This window comes from Marmota monax, unplaced genomic scaffold (assembly GCF_021218885.2).
Source record: "Marmota monax isolate L192 unplaced genomic scaffold, Marmota_monax_Labrador192_F-V1.1 WCK01_AAM20220418_F8-fsc00280, whole genome shotgun sequence".
Classification (NCBI taxonomy): Eukaryota; Metazoa; Chordata; class Mammalia; order Rodentia; family Sciuridae; genus Marmota; species Marmota monax.
In genome coordinates, this window is record NW_026692080.1 from 793,838 (window position 1) to 799,837 (window position 6,000).

The 6,000-nt window shown below is 34.7% G+C and overlaps 2 non-coding genes across 2 annotated transcripts; both read left to right on the top strand.

The window, feature by feature from the left end:
• The first annotated feature begins 3,457 nt into the window (after positions 1–3,457).
• On the top strand, positions 3,458–3,529 carry Trnaa-agc (transfer RNA alanine (anticodon AGC)). The gene has a single exon. It is a non-coding gene; the product is annotated as a tRNA-Ala (tRNA).
• A 1,867-nt stretch (positions 3,530–5,396) lies between these two features.
• On the top strand, positions 5,397–5,469 carry Trnaf-gaa (transfer RNA phenylalanine (anticodon GAA)). The gene has a single exon. It is a non-coding gene; the product is annotated as a tRNA-Phe (tRNA).
• Positions 5,470–6,000: the final 531 nt, after the last annotated feature.

Here is a 6,000-nt window from a genome sequence, read left to right on the forward strand (position 1 = left end):
TTACCTTATTCACAGGAATCTCATGGGTCCTCTTTCATGTAAGGAACTTATTTATTCTTTAATATTTGGCATACTACTCTCATATCTGGCCTCAAATAGTCCTATCAGCAAGATAGAATTTGAGGATAAGAAAGAAGAAGCAATGGGTCTCATTAAGGAAAACATTACACAAACGTCCCACCCAAACGTATATGGCAGAGATTTGTAAATTTATTCTGTAAAAGAGCCAGGGTAACTAAGTCAGGCTTTCAGGACTACAGTATTCCGTTGCAGTGCTCAATTCTGATGTTACAGCTGGAAAGTAGACAAAAGGATGAATGAACATAAAACTGTGTTGTTGGACACTGAAAATTTAAATATCAGAATTTTATCATGTCATGAAATTTTCTTCTTCTGATTTTGTCAACCATCAAAAAAAATGTAAAAACCATCCCTAGTTAATAGGTCTGCAAGAATAGGCAAATGATGGAATTTGGTATGCAAGTTATGGTTTTCCAACCCCTGCTTTAAAAAATCTGTAGGAGGATGGGAAAGTAGCTAAGTGGTAGAGTGCTAGTGCAGGTGGTCCTGGGCTTGATCCTCAGCTTTACAAAATAAAAGAAAAAAAATCTTGAAAGATCTCACCTAAAAACAGTCTTAAAAATTATATAAGAAAAATTTGTTGTTATTTCTAATTCTTAGGACTCTTTAGAACAATTAGACTACTTTGGTTAATTTAGGACTAGAAACCATTTGCTTTTCCCCTAACCATACAATGTGAAATGAGAAATATGACATTTTTTAATGGATATAAGATTTAAAATTTATTTACTCACTAACTCCTAATTTAAACGTTTTAAATTTTAGTGGTTTTCAAGTTCACTTCTTTGTGAGGCCCTAGAATATGAGAAATAGAAAGAGGGAGAGGAGACAGAAAAGTCACCAGATTTTGATGTAGATCTGCTTTCTTTGAAGAAGAAAAAGAAGGAAGGGGAATTGGATAAGCAGGATCTCAGACTGCCAGACCAGTGGTAAATCTTCTACCAAAATCTCAGATTGGAGCAATATGGCAAGAACAGGCCTGCCTTTTGTATTCCTTAACTGAGAACAGTGTGTGGAAAGTGTACTGTGGAACCAAAATGGTGGTAGATTCAGAGATAAATCCAGAGTGCAAGAACTGGGACCACTTGCCAATTAAACTGTTCTCAGTGAGATCTATGACTGGTGCATTTCTACTACACTGTCACCACAGAACAGATAAATATTTTATGGAAAGAAAAACTTATGTTATTAAATTCAGTGTTTAACTAAATTATATTATAATGACAGATGTGTATGAAAGGTTTTACCCTTTTCTTTTATATTCTAGCCTGCACTGTAAATTTTTTTTTCTGTCTGGATTTTTAAAAATTTTAAATGTTATCTCTTTATATATTCCAGGTAATAGGCCCTTTTGAATATGTGATTTGGAACTATTCTCTCACTCTTTACCTTATATTTTCATCTTATAAGAAAGGTCTTTCACAGAATAATAATTTTTCATTTTGATGTAGTCATATTTTTCCTTCTATGGTTTATATTTTTAGGAAATCTCTAGAGTTTTCGCATACCTCTAGATCCTGAAGACATTTTCCTAATTTTCTTCCTCTAAGGGTTTATACTTTTCATTATTATTTTTTGTAGTGTTGGGGAGTAAACCCAGGGACTTGTATATGTAAGGCAAGCACTCTACCAACTGAGCTATATCCCCAGTTATATACCCTAAATGATACTGGGAAAACTGGATATCCACCTGAAAAAAAATGAAGGTGGATCCTCACCTAAGGCTTCTGATTCTGTTTTTGGCCAGAATGCTGTAGGAGAGTTGTTGTAGAGGAGCAAGCACTATACGATTTCAATGTTCCCAGCATGGTGATGTCAGTTTGGTCATTGTAGGTAAAGTATTACCACTTGGATTTCTTCAAGGTGAGGTTACCATTTTCATAAGTAATCTGTTGGGAAATAACTTTGAAACTATATAAATGTCTTGTTCCTCGTCAGACTTTCACCCATAACTTTAGCATTGCTTAATTAATTAATTTTGCCTGAATCAACCATTGCATTACTGTCATTTCTTCCACACTTATAACTTTGCAACTACTGTAAGAAAACCTTTCTCTTCTGCATGACCAATGTGATTCCGCAACCTGTACACTCAGAAAAATGAGAAATTATACCCCATCTGATTCAAATGTATGATATGTCAAGATCATTGTACTGTCATGTGTAACTAATTAAAACAAATTTAAAAAAAGAAGAAAACCTTTCTCTTCTCTCCTTTCATCTTTCTCTTGTTCTTTCTTATCAGTATGAACTCAAGTATTCTTATTTTATTCAACAGATTATATTCCTTTATTGTTCAAAAAAATTTTTTTAAATCCTCAGTGTTTTAAAAATCTATTAGGTCCTATGTCCTTTAGAGCATCCTATCATCTTTTGAACACCTTCTTACACCATAGCACATAAAGAAGTTCCAGCCCTTTAAAATCTCATAGAAGCCTTGATTCCTTGTGGTGGAGATCTGTTTTAAGAAATAGAGGTATAAAACTAGTTCTGCTCCTTGCTACTACATGTAATGTATTTGCACTGTTTTTTGCTTTTCTCTGTCCTGGTTTCCTGTACACCTTTGTCGGTGATTTAAAAACATTCAGAGCATCATTAAAAAAACAAACAAACAAACAAAAACATACTTAGTAGAATTTAAGATCTGTTTGTAGTTCTGTTCTATCCAGAATGCAGTTCTAAGAAGTCAAAGTACCGTGTAAAACATTTGCTAGAACTCGTCTCTCTTACTTTATTCATTCACCAGGCGGACTCTTGCCATTTACCTAGACTGACCTCAAACTTGAGATCTTCTTGCTTCAACCACCTAAAGAGTTAGATTACAAGCATGCACAACCGTGTCCAGCGTTTGTTTGTTTGTTTCTTTCTTACTTCCTTTTTTTTCTACTTAGTGTTATCTTATTCGTTTGAGATCATTTGGGGTTTTTTTTTCCTATTTGTATTCAAGTTTAAAGTACTTTTTCTTTATATTCTTGAATTGATTTTTAAGTTTGCCTATATAAAACATTAACACGATTCCAAAGAATTTCTTTCTACACAAAGTGTCACTCGAAAAATTTTCAAAATGCAAGAGATTACTGTATCTTGGGACGCCCTCATGTGGAGAAATGTGTTCTTCAGGCATCTTGGGAACCGACTTTTGAGTAGGCTGACAAGAATGTGTAACTTCTCTGAACAGTGCCTTTCTGTCTAATATTGTTAACTTTTTCTTGATGTAGCTTTGAGACAGAATGCAACATAAAGGGTTCAGAAGAAACAGAATTAAAAAAAAAAATCTTTGTACGTATTAAATTTCAGGCTCGGGTATGCAGGGGGCGGGGGAGTGCACAAGCGGATACATGCCACTAATATGTTTTTGAAGCAAAGTTAAACCAGCGGGGGTGTAGCTCAGTGGTAGAGCGCGTGCTTAGCATGCACGAGGCCCCGGGTTCAATCCCCGGCACCTCCAATTGGAGAACCGTCCCTTTTTGAAAAATTTCTGTCTGCAATTCTTAGTTTTTCTACATGGCAACAACAATATATTTTCTTAGCAAGTTTCTTAATCATTTTGGGATGCGCAAACTAACTTGTGTTTGTTTATGTTTTTTTTTCATGAGCTATACATTTTATTTTTTAAAAAAATCATATTATTTAAGTTGACAAAATTGTGTGCACTTACTTACCTGATCTGAAATAGATATACATATATTAGAATAGCTAAATAGAGATAATCCATATATTATATCCATACCTCACACAATTTTGTGGTAACAACATTTCTTCCTTCCACCAGTCCTAAACTCAGACTCTCCGAGTAGTTGGGAGAGGGCAAATTCTTGAAAACTCTGCAAAAATAGAAATGGACTTAGCATACATGGAAGCATCAAAGAAGTGTATCAGTACTCTGTCTATACTGATTTAGGAGAATTGTTTTATACTGGTGGGATGATTCAACTCTCTCTCCACAACAATGAAAGTGCACTTCCAGAACAAATTAAATTTTCTGTCGCGACAACACAATACACAATACACTCGAATATTTTTCACATTTTTATAAGCAATTAAACTTGTTCAAGTAAATCTTTTTCTGTTCTTTTTATAATTTTATCATCCCTAGTTATAATTTGGCTTAGCAATTTCACTTCAGGTTGTAATGAATTATTGCTTTTTCAACTTCTTAGAAAACACTCTCATTGTTGTTCCATGTACGTAGTTGAGTTTATTTCTTCATTTTAAACTATTATTGACTTTTTGAATAAACAACGGATTAATATTGGTAACAGTAGACTCATATAGCACCAATGGAAAACACACAAAGTTATTTGCCTGTATTTTTAACAATTGATGCCACTCCCATAATCTTCAAGTCTTCTATCAACCATTTTCACAAGTTTATTTTCTCATGACAGATTTCTTTGGCTACTAAAATAGAAACACGGCTCATCATGGCAAATATTTCTTTCATGGCCATGCTTGGTCAGAGCCTGGGTTAAGGGATATTCTGAGGAACACAGGGGTTCCAACCATGATCTTCAGCATACCAGAAATATTATTCTGCCACTGTATTATGCCTACCTGTCCTCCCTCATCATTAAAAAAAAAAAAGTTTTTATGAAGAAAAGCTGCTGTGATGAGCAGTGCCATTTTTAATTTTCTAATTTTTCTTAGAATTATGTTCATGTAAGTTGGGAGTATTGTGATGAGTGCTTTGTTAACATTCACATATATTCTCTTTGCAAAGTTACAGAATTATCAAGTTCCATTTCTTGATATCTTTAAAGATTATGAAAGACCAAAACAAAGAAAAAAGAAAAAAAATAAGGAACCCAGGAATTTTTTTTTTCTTTAATTTCCTTAATTTTCTGAGCTGTGTCTGTGGAAGAGCAGAAAGACCTTTTTATTATTGGTTCATTATAATTATACTTAATGGCTGGATTCATTGTGCTATATTTGTACTTGCACATAACAATTTGACCAAGCTCATTCCACTTTACCTTCATGTTTCCCAATCCTCTTTCTTCCACCTGGTCTTCTTGCTCTACTCTACTCATAATTATATCTAAAGTACTTCCCCATACCCTGCTCCCTGTCTCTCCCCTTTCTCTACTCTAGTGGTGAGATCCCAGAAAGGCTTTCTTTTAAATCCCTGTCCCTTCTTTTCTGTCTCCCTCCTCCATTTATCCACACCACTGTGCCAGGACTTTGATCCAAGCAGTTTGTGTGGGAGACAAGGATTGGGTCTGATCAAATTTAAGCAGAATCTGAACCAGTCTAAAAATTAAAGTTGAAAACAAAGTATTCGAAGTGAAGTGAAAGAAGCCCAGAATTTTCAGGGAGCCGAGATAGCTCAGTTGGGAGAGCGTTAGACTGAAGATCTAAAGGTCCCTGGTTCAATCCCGGGTCTCGGCAGGTTTGGTCTTTTAGTCAAACTCAACAAAAGGATGATTGAATGGTTTCAGTATGAGTAAAGAATGTAATGATCCATTAGAGCAGAATTTGACTGCCCTTATATTCTAGATACCACATAGTGGTGTTAACTAAGTAAAAGGATTGGTTTTAGTATAACTTAATAATTCTTGATACATTTGTAATTCAGTAAAGAAATGTGCTACAAAGACAACTTTTTTGTTTGACATGATGTGTATGATTAAAAAAATTGTCCTGGTAGAGATGTGCATGACACTGAAAACGTCGTGCAAATGTCACTGAGTCACTATGATTTGAGGGACACACAGTTGCAGTGTGAAATAAAAGAAAGTCTTAAACTATTGCTACAGTGACAACACACAAATGAATGAGGGGTCTGTGTTGAAATAAAATTGTGTATGTAGCCATGGAAATTTGAAATTCAGACAGATGTGGTGGGACATACTTATAATTCCAGAGACTCTGGAGGCTGAAGCTGGAGGATCACAAATTTGAGGTCAGTCTCAGCAATTT